At 43.1% G+C, this 17,041-nt stretch overlaps 1 long non-coding RNA gene across 1 annotated transcript; it reads right to left on the reverse strand.

Moving 5' to 3' along the window:
* Positions 1-3,727: 3,727 nt before the first annotated feature.
* LOC133147270 (uncharacterized) lies at positions 3,728-8,316 on the reverse strand. The gene is made up of 2 exons (XR_009711607.1): positions 8,213-8,316; positions 3,728-4,146 (listed from the first exon to the last, which is right to left on the reverse strand). It is a non-coding gene; the product is annotated as an uncharacterized LOC133147270 (long non-coding RNA).
* Positions 8,317-17,041: the final 8,725 nt, after the last annotated feature.

A 17,041-nucleotide genomic window follows, 5' to 3' on the forward strand; every position in this document is an offset into this window, starting at 1 on the left:
TTATAAGCATTTTTAATTTTATTGCTTAAATCGCATTTTCTCGGCGAGCTGAGCGCTTTTTCTGAATTGTGCCGCTCCCGTCACTCTGGTTAGGTTGGCATCGAAAAAAACGCTCTCGGGTGCTTTAGAGTGCCGAGTTTATCTCTGCGCATGAAGAAATGACCACCTCCAACGTTTGGTTTATGTTTTATAAGCATTTTTAATTTTATTGCTTAAATCGCATTTTCTCGGCGAGCTGAGCGCTTTTTCTGAATTGTGCCGCTCCCGTAACTCTGGTTAGGTTGGCATCGAAAAAAACGCTCTCGGGTGCTTTAGAGTGCCGAGTTTATCACTGCGCATGAAGAAATGACCACTTCCAACGTTTGGTTTATGTTTTATAAGCATTTTTAATTTTATTGCTTAAATCGCATTTTCTCGGCGAGCTGAGCACTTTTTCTGAATTGTGCCGCTCCCGTCACTCTGGTTATGTTGGTATCGAAGAAAACGCTCTCGGGTGCTTTAGAGTGCCGAGTTTATAACTGCGCATGAAGAAATGACCACCTCCAACGTTTGGTTTATGTTTTATAAGCATTTTTAATTTTATTGCTTAAATCGCATTTTCTCGGCGAGCTGAGCGCTTTTTCTGAATTGTGCCGCTCCCGTCACTCTGGTTAGGTTGGCATCGAAAAAAACGCTCTCGGGTGCTTTAGAGTGCCGAGTTTATCACTGCGCATGAAGAAATGACCACTTCCAACGTTTGGTTTATGTTTTATAAGCATTTTTAATTTTATTGCTTAAATCGCATTTTCTCGGCGAGCTGAGCACTTTTTCTGAATTGTGCCGCTCCCGTCACTCTGGTTATGTTGGTATCGAAGAAAACGCTCTCGGGTGCTTTAGAGTGCCGAGTTTATAACTGCGCATGAAGAAATGACCACCTCCAACGTTTGGTTTATGTTTTATAAGCATTTTTAATTTTATTGCTTAAATCGCATTTTCTCGGCGAGCTGAGCGCTTTTTCTGAATTGTGCCGCTCCCGTCACTCTGGTTAGGTTGGCATCGAAAAAAACGCTCTCGGGTGCTTTAGAGTGCCGAGTTATTCACTGCGCATGAAGAAATGACCACCTCCAACGTTTGGTTTATGTTTAATAAGCATTTTTAATTTTATTGCTTAAATCGCATTTTCTCGGCGAGCTGAGCGCTTTTTCTGAATTGTGCCGCTCCCGTCACTCTGGTTAGGTTGGCATCGAAAAAAACGCTCTCGGGTGCTTTAGAGTGCCGAGTTATTCACTGCAAATGAAGAAATGACCACCTCCAACGTTTGGTTTATGTTTAATAAGCATTTTTAATTTTATTGCTTAAATCGCATTTTCTCGGCGAGCTGAGCACTTTTTCTGAATTGTGCCGCTCCCGTCACTCTGGTTAGGTTGGCATCGAAAAAAACGCTCTCGGGTGCTTTAGAGTGCCGAGTTTATTACTGCGCATTAAGAAATGACCACCTCCAACGTTTGGTTTATGTTTTATAAGCATTTTTAATTTTATTGCTTGAATCGCATTTTCTCGGCGAGCTGAGCACTTTTTCTGAATTGTGCCGCTCCCGTCACTCTGGTTAGGTTGGCATCGAAAAAAACGCTCTCGGGTGCTTTAGAGTGCCGAGTTTATCACTGCGCATGAAGAAATGACCACCTCCAACGTTTGGTTTATGTTTTATAAGCATTTTTAATTTTATTGCTTAAATCGCATTTTCTCGGCGAGCTGAGCGCTTTTTCTGAATTGTGCCGCTCCCGTCACTCTGGTTAGGTTGGCATCGAAAAAAACGCTCTCGGGTGCTTTAGAGTGCCGAGTTATTCACTGCGCATGAAGAAATGACCACCTCCAACGTTTGGTTTATGTTTAATAAGCATTTTTAATTTTATTGCTTGAATCGCATTTTCTCGGCGAGCTGAGCACTTTTTCTGAATTGTGCCGCTCCCGTCACTCTGGTTAGGTTGGCATCGGAAAAAACGCTTTCGGGTGCTTTAGAGTGCCGAGTTTATCACTGCGCATGAAGAAATGACCACCTCCAACGTTTGGTTCATGTTTTATAAGCATTTTTAATTTTATTGCTTAAATCGCATTTTCTCGGCGAGCTGAGCGTTTTTTCTGAATTGTGCCGCTCCCGTCACTCTGGTTAGGTTGGCATCGAAAAAAACGCTCTCGGGTGCTTTAGAGTGCCGAGTTTATCACTGCGCATGAAGAAATGACCACCTCCAACGTTTATTTTATGTTTTATAAGCATTTTTAATTTTATTGCTTAAATCGCATTTTCTCGGCGAGCTGAGCACTTTTTCTGAATTGTGCCGCTCCCGTCACTCTGGTTAGGTTGGCATCGAAAAAAACGCTCTCGGGTGCTTTAGAGTGCCGAGTTTATCACTGCGCATGAAGAAATGACCACCTCCAACGTTTGGTTTATGTTTTGTAAGCATTTTTAAATTTATTGCTTAAATCGCATTTTCTCGGCGAGCTGAGCGCTTTTTCTGAATTGTGCCGCTCCCGTCACTCTGGTTAGGTTGGCATCGAAAAAAACGCTCTCGGGTGCTTTAGAGTGCCGAGTTATTCACTGCGCATGAAGAAATGACCACCTCCAACGTTTGGTTTATGTTTTATAAGCATTTTTAGTTATATTGCTTAAATCGCATTTTCTCGGCGAGCTGAGCACTTTTTCTGAATTGTGCCGCTCCCGTCACTCTGGTTAGGTTGGCATCGAAAAAAACGCTCTCGGGTGCTTTAGAGTGCCGAGTTTATCACTGCGCATGAAGAAATGACCACCTCCAACGTTTGGTTTATGTTTGATAAGCATTTTTAATTTTATTGCTTAAATCGCATTTTCTCGGCGAGCTGAGCACTTTTTCTGAATTGTGCCGCTCCCGTCACTCTGGTTAGGTTGGCATCGAAAAAAACGCTCTCGGGTGCTTTAGAGTGCCGACTTTATCACTGCGCATGAAGAAATGACCACCTCCAACGTTTGGTTTATGTTTTATAAGCATTTTTAATTTTATTGCTTAAATCGCATTTTCTCGGCGAGCTGAGCACTTTTTCTGAATTGTGCCGCTCCCGACACTCTGGTTAGGTTGGCATCGAAAAAAACAGTCACGGGTGCTTTAGAGTGCCGAGTTTATTACTGCGCATTAAGAAATGACCACCTCCAACGTTTGGTTTATGTTTTATAAGCATTTTTAATTTTATTGCTTAAATCGCATTTTCTCGGCGAGCTGAGCACTTTTTCTGAATTGTGCCGCTCTCGTAACTCTGGTTAGGTTGGCATCGAAAAAAACGCTCTCGGGTGCTTTAGAGTGCCGAGTTTATCACTGCGCATGAAGAAATGACCACTTCCAACGTTTGGTTTATGTTTTATAAGCATTTTTAATTTTATTGCTTAAATCGCATTTTCTCGGCGAGCTGAGCACTTTTTCTGAATTGTGCCGCTCCCGTCACTCTGGTTAGTTTGGCATCGAAAAAAACGCTCTCGGGTGCTTTAGAGTGCCGAGTTTATTACTGCGCATTAAGAAATGACCACCTCCAACGTTTGGTTTATGTTTTATAAGCATTTTTAATTTTATTGCTTAAATCGCATTTTCTCGGCGAGCTGAGCACTTTTTCTGAATTGTGCCGCTCCCGTCACTCTGGTTAGGTTGGCATCGAAAAAAACGCTCTCGGGTGCTTTAGAGTGCCGAGTTATTCACTGCGCACGAAGAAATGACCACCTCCAACGTCAAGTCAAGTCAAGTCAAGTTTATTTGTATAGCCCTAAATCACAAGCAGTCTCAAAGGGCTTCACATAGACAGAAATTGACAATTATTCTCAAAGCATCCCCTGATCTTAAGCTCCCAAAAGGGCAAGGAAAAACTTAAAAACCCCTAGCAGGGGGAAAATGAGAAACCTTGAGAAGGGACCACAGATGGAAGGATCCCCCTTTCAGGATCACCAGGTTGAAATGGATGCAGAGAGGGCACAAATGATACAACATGAAAATCAATTAAATAAAAAGTGGATGTCCATGTCACAGCAGAGGGCTGCCGAAAGGAGCCCTCAATTGTCCTGGCAGTGCTCTTCGAGGAGGTTGAGCTGCAGTTCCCCTATCCTGAATTGGCCACGAGAATCCAGATAGCCGCTGTCAGCATGGGTACCACCTAACCACCTCCCCGGCCGGGGAGGGGGGAGGGAGGGGGTGGAGAGGGAGAGAAAACAAACTCCAGCCGAATCGGCCACTACAGGTTAGTTAAAGGCCATGTCATAGAAATGTGTCTTTAAACGTGTCTTAAATGTTTCTACTGAGGTAGCAGTCCTAATATCCATTGGTAGGGCATTCCAAAGCTCTGGAGCCCGAATAGAAAATGCTCTAGAGCCTGCAGACATTTTCTTAGCCCTCGGTGTCGCTAAAAGGGTAGCGTTTTGCGAACGAAGGTTACGAGACGGAACATAAGGAACAACTAGGTCGACGAGATATGAAGGCGCTAAGCCATGCAGCGATTTATAGGTTAATAGAAGAACCTTGAAGTCACATCTTAAATGGACCGGAAGCCAATGTAAGTTGGCTAGTATTGGGGTAATGTGATCAAATTTTCTTGTCCGAGAGAGCAGCCTTGCAGCGGCATTTTGTACTAACTGTAGACTTTTGATGCGGGACTTAGGAAGACCCGAAAATAGTACATTACAGTAGTCCAGGCGCGACGTGACGAACGCATGTATAATAGTTTCCGCATCACCGGTCGAAAGGATCGGACGAATCTTTGCAATATTACGAAGGTGAAAAAACGCAATTCTGGTTATATTCTTAATGTGCTTTTGAAAGGAGAGAGTTTGGTCAAATATTACCCCGAGATTAGTTACAGTATCGCTTTGAGTGATAGTACGGTTATCTATAGTTATAGCGGTTTCCTTGAATAAGTGTTGATAACGAGCTGGACCAATTATCAACATCTCAGTTTTATCTGGGTTAAGACGAAGGAAGTTGAGAGACATCCATTGCTTGATCTCCGCAAGGCACTTCTCAAGATTACAACAATCCCGCGGATCTGTCATCGATAACGGCATATATAATTGGGTGTCATCCGCATAGCATTGAAAACTAATATTATATTTACGTATTATGTCCCCAAGCGGAATCATATAAATATTAAAAAGAATTGGTCCGAGAACCGATCCCTGTGGGACACCACATGTAACATTATAGAGCTCCGAGGACGCATTGCCATGGACCACTCGGTGCGTCCTGTTTGATAGATAGGAATGGAACCAGCCTAGTGCTGACCCTGAAATACCAACACAACTTTTAAGACGCCCTAATAAAATATCGAAGTCTACAGTGTCGAAGGCAGCACTAAGATCGAGTAGTAACAGTACAGACGAAATGTTTGAATCCATAGCTACGAGGAGATCATTAGTCACTTTCGCAAGTGCTGTCTCAGTGGAATGATTAGCTCTAAAACCAGACTGAAAAGTGTCGTATCGATTATTGGCGACCATGTAATCAATAAGCTGCTGCGCTACTACTTTTTCAAGAAGTTTTGCTATGAATGGGAGGTTTGAAACTGGCCTATAATTACTGAGACAGTCCGGGTCAAGATTTGGTCGCTTAAGTAACGGTTTAATGATAGCGGTTTTAAAGGCTGTTGGCACTATCCCAGAGGAGACAGACAGATTGATTATATTTAAGACGGACGGTCCTAAAATTTGAAATAATTCTTTAAGTAGTTTGGCTGGAAGAGGGTCGAGTAAACATGTTGTTTGTTTAGCCGCACTAACAATTTGTGTAAGCCTTTCAAGAGACACGCTTTTAAAAGTTGAGAGGGTTGTTGCATGATCATCAGCGTTGGTAAACGGCGTGCTCGACCGAGCGATTGGAATGCTATTCTTGATCTCATCCCTAATGGATTCAATCTTTTGAGCAAAAAATTTCATGAACTCGTCAGCTGAGTGGAAGGAACTATCGGAGGTCGGCTGGCGCAGAGTCAGCTTTGCCACTGTATCAAATAGGTGTTTCGGATTGTTTTTATTGAGATTAATAACTTGCGAAAAATATCGAGTTTTTGCTAAGATAAGCGCATCTTTATATTTCAGGAGGCTATCCTGCCATGCCTGATGGAAAACCTCAAGTTTGGTTAGACGCCATCTGCGCTCATGCTTTCTACATAATTGCTTAAGCGTACGCGTTTCATCTGTGAACCATGGAGTAGGCACTCTACGGCGAGTTTTCAGACGTAACGGCGCCACAGAGTCAATGGCATTTAACAATGTCGCATTGAATTCATTCGTAAGATTATCAATAGAGTCGGCGTATGTGAGAAAATTAGTGGTTGCCGGCGACAGTATTTCAGATAGCGCAGTTGCAGTCATAGAGTTGAAATGACGGCTCCTATAATGCTGATTGCTCTCTTGTCTTTGACAAGGAACTATAATTTCAAACTTTATTAAGTAATGATCAGACAAAACAGTAGTGTATGGCAGTACTGCTATATTTGAGGTTGCAAGTCCTCGGGATAATACCAGATCTATGGTATTTCCATTCTTATGCGTTGCTGCCTGTACAGCTTGCGTAAAACCAAAGGTATCAGTTAAAGTCTGAAACGCCGAAGTAAGTGGCTCTGACGGTAAATTCATGTGGATGTTGAAATCGCCCATGATAATTATATTATCCGCATTGGTTACGAGATCAGCCACAAATTCTGAAAATTCATCCAGGAAGCCAGAGTAAGCCCCGGGTGGACGGTAAATAACAACAAGATAAAATGACGGTAAAGCGGTGGATCGGACAATGAGAACCTCAAATGTTTTAAATACGTTGATCGAACGAGGCCTAAAACTAAGCTCGGAATTCGAGATGAGGGCGACACCCCCACCCTTTTTTCGAGGACGCGCCACATGCGAGCTCACAAAATTTGGAGGCGAGGCCTCATTAAGCGGCATCAGTTCATTAGGTTTTAACCAGGTCTCGCAGAGACCAAAAGCGTTTAGATTATGTTCTGTGATGAGATCATTAACGAGAATGGCTTTCGTATGAAGCGATCTAATATTCATAAAACCAAGTTTAAGTGTAATTGGTCGATCCGGGTGCGTATTTATCGAAGGATATTTATACGAAATGCGAGTAAGATTGTGTTCTCTAAGCCTGACATCACCTCTCAAATGTTTGTTAGCGCGGTGGGCTGATACGACCGTGGGAATCTGATAGTAAATATTTGTTACACGTGTAGAATTATCTGAAACCGGCACCGTTTCCTCAGCAAAACCGGTCGGGGTGGAATGATTGGATTTGTCTACTACCCCAGTAGAAAGTGCGTTTATGTGTACTGTCGCACTATTCAAACTATCACGCTCTAGTCTACACAAGGAGCTATGTGCATGCTGGGAGTCTAGCCTAGCGCTAGTTAACTTTATCTTAACAGACTCCAAACCCATCCTGACAGGTGGTCTAATCACCTGTGACCCGGCCTGCTCTAAAGTGACCTGTCATGTGTGGCTCAAACAGTAATCTATATTCCTAGAAAGAGTGAAGGCGCCTTCACGGTTAGGGTGAAGGCCGTCCTTCCTCAGCAGGTCGGGGCGGCCCCAGAAGGAAGGCCAGTTATCTATGAAATACAGTCCCTGCTTCTTACAGAACCCAGCCATCCATCGATTAAGGGAGACTAATCTACTAAGCCTCTCATCAGTGCCTCTCCCAGGCAGGGGGCCAGAGACAAATACTCGATGCCGACTCATCTTTCTAGCGAGATCACAAGTCCTCGCTATGTTTCTCTTTGTGATCTCCGACTGCCTCATCCTAACATCATTGGAGCCGACGTGTATCACTATGTCCGAGTAGCTAGTGTTGATGGAACTACGCTGTTGACTAGACCTATTGCGAGTCAGCTCCCTAAGATTAGCTTCTATGTCGGGTGCTCTGGCCCCAGGAATACACATTACCGTGGCTGGATTTGTAAGCGTAATATTTCGGGTAATGGAGTCACCTATGACCAAAGTGCGAGGGCCAGTAGACCGAGATGACTTTGGACGGCTATGCGTCTTACCTGGCTCATCGCGATTAGCAAGCCGCTTGGGGCTAATGCTAACTGGGCTAGCAGGCTGACTACAGCCCGCGTCTGTATCCGCCACATCTACAGTTATCGCGCAATTCTGCTCTAACTGGCGGACACGTCCCTCTAGCAGGGACAACCTCTCTAAGAGAAGGGTGCAGTTGGTGCACGAAGCCACACAAACCTCTCGATCCGCAGCCATACTTTGTGTCCGATGATCGACGGCAGACAAACGGCCACGAAGCCTCCGCTCTCCCAGGCACTCCAACTGTGAAAAAAAAGATCGACGTTTGGTTTATGTTTTATAAGCATTTTTAATTTTATTGCTTAAATCGCATTTTCTCGGCGAGCTGAGCGCTTTTTCTGAATTGTGCCGCTCCCGTCACTCTGGTTAGGTTGGCATCGAAAAAAACGCTCTCGGGTGCTTTAGAGTGCCGAGTTTATTACTGCGCATTAAGAAATGACCACCTCCAACGTTTGGTTTATGTTTTATAAGCATTTTTAATTTTATTGCTTAAATCGCATTTTCTCGGCGAGCTGAGCACTTTTTCTGAATTGTGCCGCTCCCGTCACTCTGGTTAGGTTGGCATCGAAAAAAACGCTCTCGGGTGCTTTAGAGTGCCGAGTTTATTACTGCGCATTAAGAAATGACCACCTCCAACGTTTGGTTTATGTTTTATAAGCATTTTTAATTTTATTGCTTAAATCGCATTTTCTCGGCGAGCTGAGCACTTTTTCTGAATTGTGCCGCTCCCGTCACTCTGGTTAGGTTGGCATCGAAAAAAACGCTATCGGGTGCTTTAGAGTGCCGAGTTATTCACTGCGCATGAAGAAATGACCACCTCCAACGTTTGGTTTATGTTTAATAAGCATTTTTAATTTTATTGCTTAAATCGCATTTTCTCGGCGAGCTGAGCACTTTTTCTGAATTGTGCCGCTCCCGTCACTCTGGTTAGGTTAGGTTGGCATCGAAAAAAACGCTCTCGGGTGCTTTAGAGTGCCGAGTTTATTACTGCGCATTAAGAAATGACCACCTCCAACGTTTGGTTTATGTTTTATAAGCATTTTTAATTTTATTGCTTAAATCGCATTTTCTCGGCGAGCTGAGCACTTTTTCTGAATTGTGCCGCTCCCGTCACTCTGGTTAGGTTGGCATCGAAAAAAACGCTCTCGGGTGCTTTAGAGTGCCGAGTTTATTACTGCGCATTAAGAAATGACCACCTCCAACGTTTGGTTTATGTTTTATAAGCATTTTTAATTTTATTGCTTAAATCGCATTTTCTCGGCGAGCTGAGCACTTTTTCTGAATTGTGCCGCTCCCGTCACTCTGGTTACGTTGGCATCGAAAAAAACGCTCTCGGGTGCTTTAGAGTGCCGAGTTATTCACTGCGCATGAAGAAATGACCACCTCCAACGTTTGGTTTATGTTTAATAAGCATTTTTAATTTTATTGCTTGAATCGCATTTTCTCGGCGAGCTGAGCACTTTTTCTGAATTGTGCCGCTCCCGTCACTCTGGTTAGGTTGGCATCGAAAAAAACGCTCTCGGGTTCTTTAGAGTGCCGAGTTTATTACTGCGCATTAAGAAATGACCACCTCCAACGTTTGGTTTATGTTTTATAAGCATTTTTAATTTTATTGCTTAAATCGCATTTTCTCGGCGAGCTGAGCACTTTTTCTGAATTGTGCCGCTCCCGTCACTCTGGTTAGGTTGGCATCGAAAAAAACGCTCTCGGGTGCTTTAGAGTGCCGAGTTTAGTACTGCGCATTAAGAAATGACCACCTCCAACGTTTGGTTTATGTTTTATGAGCATTTTTAATTTTATTGCTTAAATCGCATTTTCTCGGCGAGCTGAGCACTTTTTCTGAATTGTGCCGCTCCCGTCACTCTGGTTAGGTTGGCATCGAAAAAAACACTCTCGGGTGCTTTATAGTGCCGAGTTATTCACTGCGCATGAAGAAATGACCACCTCCAACGTTTGGTTTATGTTTAATAAGCATTTTTAATTTTATTGCTTGAATCGCATTTTCTCGGCGAGCTGAGCACTTTTTCTGAATTGTGCCGCTCCCGTCACTCTGCTTAGGTTGGCATCGAAAAAAATTCTCTCGGGTGCTTTAGAGTGCCGAGTTTATCACTGCGCATGAAGAAATGACCACCTCCAACGTTTGGTTTATGTTTTATAAGCATTTTTAATTTTATTGCTTAAATCGCATTTTCTCGGCGAGCTGAGCGCTTTTTCTGAATTGTGCCGCTCCCGTCACTCTGGTTAGGTTGGCATCGAAAAAAACGCTCTCGGGTGCTTTAGAGTTCCGAGTTTATCACTGCGCATGAAGAAATGACCACCTCCAACGTTTGGTTTATGTTTTATAAGCATTTTTAATTTTATTGATTAAATCGCATTTTCTCGGCGAGCTGAGCACTTTTTCTGAATTGTGCCGCTCCCGTCACTCTGGTTAGGTTGGCATCGAAAAAAACGCTCTCGGGTGCTTTAGAGTGCCGAGTTTATCACTGCGCATGAAGAAATGACCACCTCCAACGTTTGGTTTATGTTTTATAAGCATTTTTAGTTTTATTGCTTAAATCGCATTTTCTCGGCGAGCTGAGCACTTTTTCTGAATTGTGCCGCTCCCGTCACTCTGGTTAGGTTGGCATCGAAAAAAACGCTCTCGGGTGCTTTAGAGTGCCGAGTTTATCACTGCGCATGAAGAAATGACCACCTCCAACGTTTGGTTCATGTTTAATAAGCATTTTTAATTTTATTGCTTAAATCGCATTTTCTCGGCGAGCTGAGCACTTTTTCTGAATTGTGCCGCTCCCGTCACTCTGGTTAGGTTGGCATCGAAAAAAACGCTCTCGGGTGCTTTAGAGTGCCGACTTTATCACTGCGCATGAAGAAATGACCACCTCCAACGTTTGGTTTATGTTTAATAAGCATTTTTAATTTTATTGCTTAAATCGCATTTTCTCGGCGAGCTGAGCACTTTTTCTGAATTGTGCCGCTCCCGTCACTCTGGTTAGGTTGGCATCGAAAGAAACGCTCACGGGTGCTTTAGAGTGCCGAGTTTATTACTGCGCATTAAGAAATGACCACCTCCAACGTTTGGTTTATGTTTTATAAGCATTTTTAATTTTATTGCTTAAATCGCATTTTCTCGGCGAGCTGAGCACTTTTTCTGAATTGTGCCGCTCCCGTCACTCTGGTTAGGTTGGCATCGAAAAAAACGCTCTCGGGTGCTTTAGAGTGCCGAGTTATTCACTGCGCATGAAGAAATGACCACCTCCAACGTTTGGTTTATGTTTTATAAGCATTTTTAATTTTATTGCTTAAATCGCATTTTCTCGGCGATGAGCACTTTTTCTGAATTGTGCCGCTCCCGTCACTCTGGTAAGGTTGGCATCGAAAAAAACGCTCTCGGGTGCTTTAGAGTGCCGAGTTTATCACTGCGCATGAAGAAATGACCACCTCCAACGTTTGGTTTATGTTTTATAAGCATTTTTAATTTTATTGCTTAAATCGCATTTTCTCGGCGAGCTGAGCGCTTTTTCTGAAATGTGCCGCTCCCGTCACTCTGGTTAGGTTGGCATCGAAAAAAACGCTCTCGGGTGCTTTAGAGTGCCGAGTTTATCACTGCGCATGAAGAAATGACCACCTCCAACGTTTGGTTTATGTTTTATAAGCATTTTTAATTTTATTGCTTAAATCGCATTTTCTCGGCGAGCTGAGCGCTTTTTCTGAATTGTGCCGCTCACGTAACTCTGGTTAGGTTGGCATCGAAAAAAACGCTCTCGGGTGCTTTAGAGTGCCGAGTTTATCACTGCGCATGAAGAAATGACCACTTCCAACGTTTGGTTTATGTTTTATAAGCATTTTTAATTTTATTGCTTAAATCGCATTTTCTCGGCGAGCTGAGCGCTTTTTCTGAATTGTGCCGCTCCCGTCACTCTGGTTAGGTTGGCATCGAAAAAAACGCTCTCGGGTGCTTTAGAGTTCCGAGTTTATCACTGCGCATGAAGAAATGACCACCTCCAACGTTTGGTTTATGTTTTATAAGCATTTTTAATTTTATTGATTAAATCGCATTTTCTCGGCGAGCTGAGCACTTTTTCTGAATTGTGCCGCTCCCGTCACTCTGGTTAGGTTGGCATCGAAAAAAACGCTCTCGGGTGCTTTAGAGTGCCGAGTTTATCACTGCGCATGAAGAAATGACCACCTCCAACGTTTGGTTTATGTTTTATAAGCATTTTTAAATTTATTGCTTAAATCGCATTTTCTCGGCGAGCTGAGCGCTTTTTCTGAATTGTGCCGCTCCCGTCACTCTGGTTAGGTTGGCATCGAAAAAAACGCTCTCGGGTGCTTTAGAGTGCCGAGTTATTCACTGCGCATGAAGAAATGACCACCTCCAACGTTTGGTTTATGTTTTATAAGCATTTTTAGTTTTATTGCTTAAATCGCATTTTCTCGGCGAGCTGAGCACTTTTTCTGAATTGTGCCGCTCCCGTCACTCTGGTTAGGTTGGCATCGAAAAAAACGCTCTCGGGTGCTTTAGAGTGCCGAGTTTATCACTGCGCATGAAGAAATGACCACCTCCAACGTTTGGTTTATGTTTAATAAGCATTTTTAATTTTATTGCTTAAATCGCATTTTCTCGGCGAGCTGAGCACTTTTTCTGAATTGTGCCGCTCCCGTCACTCTGGTTAGGTTGGCATCGAAAAAAACGCTCTCGGGTGCTTTAGAGTGCCGACTTTATCACTGCGCATGAAGAAATGACCACCTCCAACGTTTGGTTTATGTTTTATAAGCATTTTTAATTTTATTGCTTAAATCGCATTTTCTCGGCGAGCTGAGCACTTTTTCTGAATTGTGCCGCTCCCGTCACTCTGGTTAGGTTGGCATCGAAAAAAAACGCTCACGGGTGCTTTAGAGTGCCGAGTTTATTCTTGCGCATTAAGAAATGACCACCTCCAACGTTTGGTTTATGTTTTATAAGCATTTTTAATTTTATTGCTTAAATCGCATTTTCTCGGCGAGCTGAGCACTTTTTCTGAATTGTGCCGCTCCCGTCACTCTGGTTAGGTTGGCATCGAAAAAAACGCTCTCGGGTGCTTTAGAGTGCCGAGTTATTCACTGCGCATGAAGAAATGACCACCTCCAACGTTTGGTTTATGTTTTATAAGCATTTTTAATTTTATTGCTTAAATCGCATTTTCTCGGCGATGAGCACTTTTTCTGAATTGTGCCGCTCCCGTCACTCTGGTAAGGTTGGCATCGAAAAAAACGCTCTCGGGTGCTTTAGAGTGCCGAGTTTATCACTGCGCATGAAGAAATGACCACCTCCAACGTTTGGTTTATGTTTTATAAGCATTTTTAATTTTATTGCTTAAATCGCATTTTCTCGGCGAGCTGAGCGCTTTTTTTGAATTGTGCCGCTCACGTAACTCTGGTTAGGTTGGCATCGAAAAAAACGCTCTCGGGTGCTTTAGAGTGCCGAGTTTATCACTGCGCATGAAGAAATGACCACTTCCAACGTTTGGTTTATGTTTTATAAGCATTTTTAATTTTATTGCTTAAATCGCATTTTCTCGGCGAGCTGAGCGCTTTTTCTGAATTGTGCCGCTCCCGTCACTCTGGTTAGGTTGGCATCGAAAAAAACGCTCTCGGGTGCTTTAGAGTTCCGAGTTTATCACTGCGCATGAAGAAATGACCACCTCCAACGTTTGGTTTATGTTTTATAAGCATTTTTAATTTTATTGATTAAATCGCATTTTCTCGGCGAGCTGAGCACTTTTTCTGAATTGTGCCGCTCCCGTCACTCTGGTTAGGTTGGCATCGAAAAAAACGCTCTCGGGTGCTTTAGAGTGCCGAGTTTATCACTGCGCATGAAGAAATGACCACCTCCAACGTTTGGTTTATGTTTTATAAGCATTTTTAAATTTATTGCTTAAATCGCATTTTCTCGGCGAGCTGAGCGCTTTTTCTGAATTGTGCCGCTCCCGTCACTCTGGTTAGGTTGGCATCGAAAAAAACGCTCTCGGGTGCTTTAGAGTGCCGAGTTATTCACTGCGCATGAAGAAATGACCACCTCCAACGTTTGGTTTATGTTTTATAAGCATTTTTAGTTTTATTGCTTAAATCGCATTTTCTCGGCGAGCTGAGCACTTTTTCTGAATTGTGCCGCTCCCGTCACTCTGGTTAGGTTGGCATCGAAAAAAAACGCTCTCGGGTGCTTTAGAGTGCCGAGTTTATCACTGCGCATGAAGAAATGACCACCTCCAACGTTTGGTTTATGTTTAATAAGCATTTTTAATTTTATTGCTTAAATCGCATTTTCTCGGCGAGCTGAGCACTTTTTCTGAATTGTGCCGCTCCCGTCACTCTGGTTAGGTTGGCATCGAAAAAAACGCTCTCGGGTGCTTTAGAGTGCCGACTTTATCACTGCGCATGAAGAAATGACCACCTCCAACGTTTGGTTTATGTTTTATAAGCATTTTTAATTTTATTGCTTAAATCGCATTTTCTCGGCGAGCTGAGCACTTTTTCTGAATTGTGCCGCTCCCGTCACTCTGGTTAGGTTGGCATCGAAAAAAAACGCTCACGGGTGCTTTAGAGTGCCGAGTTTATTACTGCGCATTAAGAAATGATCACCTCCAACGTTTGGTTTATGTTTTATAAGCATTTTCAATTTTATTGCTTAAATCGCATTTTCTCGGCGAGCTGAGCACTTTTTCTGAATTGTGCCGCTCCCGTCACTCTGGTTAGGTTGGCATCGAAAAAAACGCTCTCGGGTGCTTTAGAGTGCCGAGTTATTCACTGCGCATGAAGAAATGACCACCTCCAACGTTTGGTTTATGTTTTATAAGCATTTTTAATTTTATTGCTTAAATCGCATTTTCTCGGCGAGCTGAGCACTTTTTCTGAATTGTGCCGCTCCCGTCACTCTGGTAAGGTTGGCATCGAAAAAAACGCTCTCGGGTGCTTTAGAGTGCCGAGTTTATCACTGCGCATGAAGAAATGACCACCTCCAACGTTTGGTTTATGTTTTATAAGCATTTTTAATTTTATTGCTTAAATCGCATTTTCTCGGCGAGCTGAGCGCTTTTTCTGAATTGTGCCGCTCCCGTCACTCTGGTTAGGTTGGCATCGAAAAAAACGCTCTCGGGTGCTTTAGAGTGCCGAGTTTATCACTGCGCATGAAGAAATGACCACCTCCAACGTTTGGTTTATGTTTTATAAGCATTTTTAATTTTATTGCTTAAATCGCATTTTCTCGGCGAGCTGAGCGCTTTTTCTGAATTGTGCCGCTCCCGTAACTCTGGTTAGGTTGGCATCGAAAAAAACGCTCTCGGGTGCTTTAGAGTGCCGAGTTTATCACTGCGCATGAAGAAATGACCACTTCCAACGTTTGGTTTATGTTTTATAAGCATTTTTAATTTTATTGCTTAAATCGCATTTTCTCGGCGAGCTGAGCACTTTTTCTGAATTGTGCCGCTCCCGTCACTCTGGTTAGGTTGGCATCGAAAAAAACGCTCTCGGGTGCTTTAGAGTGCCGAGTTTATTACTGCGCATTAAGAAATGACCACCTCCAACGTTTGGTTTATGTTTTATAAGCATTTTTAATTTTATTGCTTAAATCGCATTTTCTCGGCGAGCTGAGCACTTTTTCTGAATTGTGCCGCTCCCGTCACTCTGGTTAGGTTGGCATCGAAAAAAACGCTCTCGGGTGCTTTAGAGTGCCGAGTTATTCACTGCGCATGAAGAAATGACCACCTCCAACGTTTGGTTTATGTTTTATAAGCATTTTTAATTTTATTGCTTAAATCGCATTTTCTCGGCGAGCTGAGCACTTTTTCTGAATTGTGCCGCTCCCGTCACTCTGGTTAGGTTGGCATCGAAAAAAACGCTCTCGGGTGCTTTAGAGTGCCGAGTTTATCACTGCGCATGAAGAAATGACCACCTCCAACGTTTGGTTTATGTTTTATAAGCATTTTTAATTTTATTGCTTAAATCGCATTTTCTCGGCGAGCTGAGCGCTTTTTCTGAATTGTGCCGCTCCCGTCACTCTGGTTAGGTTGGCATCGAAAAAAACGCTCTCGGGTGCTTTAGAGTGCCGAGTTATTCACTGCGCATGAAGAAATGACCACCTCCAACGTTTGGTTTATGTTTAATAAGCATTTTTAATTTTATTGCTTAAATCGCATTTTCTCGGCGAGCTGAGCACTTTTTCTGAATTGTGCCGCTCCCGTCACTCTGGTTAGGTTGGCATCGAAAAAAACGCTATCGGGTGCTTTAGAGTGCCGAGTTATTCACTGCGCATGAAGAAATGACCACCTCCAACGTTTGGTTTATGTTTAATAAGCATTTTTAATTTTATTGCTTAAATCGCATTTTCTCGGCGAGCTGAGCACTTTTTCTGAATTGTGCCGCTCCCGTCACTCTGGTTAGGTTGGCATCGAAAAAAACGCTCTCGGGTGCTTTAGAGTGCCGAGTTTATTACTGCGCATTAAGAAATGACCACCTCCAACGTTTGGTTTATGTTTTATAAGCATTTTTAATTTTATTGCTTAAATCGCATTTTCTCGGCGAGCTGAGCACTTTTTCTGAATTGTGCCGCTCCCGTCACTCTGGTTAGGTTGGCATCGAAAAAAACGCTCTCGGGTGCTTTAGAGTGCCGAGTTTATTACTGCGCATTAAGAAAGGACCACCTCGAACGTTTGGTTTATGTTTTATAAGCATTTTTAATTTTATTGCTTAAATCGCATTTTCTCGGCGAGCTGAGCACTTTTTCTGAATTGTGCCGCTCCCGTCACTCTGGTTAGGTTGGCATCGAAAAAAACAGTCACGGGTGCTTTAGAGTGCCGAGTTTATTACTGCGCATTAAGAAATGACCACCTCCAACGTTTGGTTTATGTTTTATAAGCATTTTTAATTTTATTGCTTAAATCGCATTTTCTCGGCGAGCTGAGCACTTTTTCTGAATTGTGCCGCTCTCGTAACTCTGGTTAGGTTGGCATCGAA

The sequence above is a fragment of the Syngnathus typhle genome, unplaced genomic scaffold (assembly GCF_033458585.1).
Source record: "Syngnathus typhle isolate RoL2023-S1 ecotype Sweden unplaced genomic scaffold, RoL_Styp_1.0 HiC_scaffold_39, whole genome shotgun sequence".
Taxonomy (NCBI): Eukaryota; Metazoa; Chordata; class Actinopteri; order Syngnathiformes; family Syngnathidae; genus Syngnathus; species Syngnathus typhle.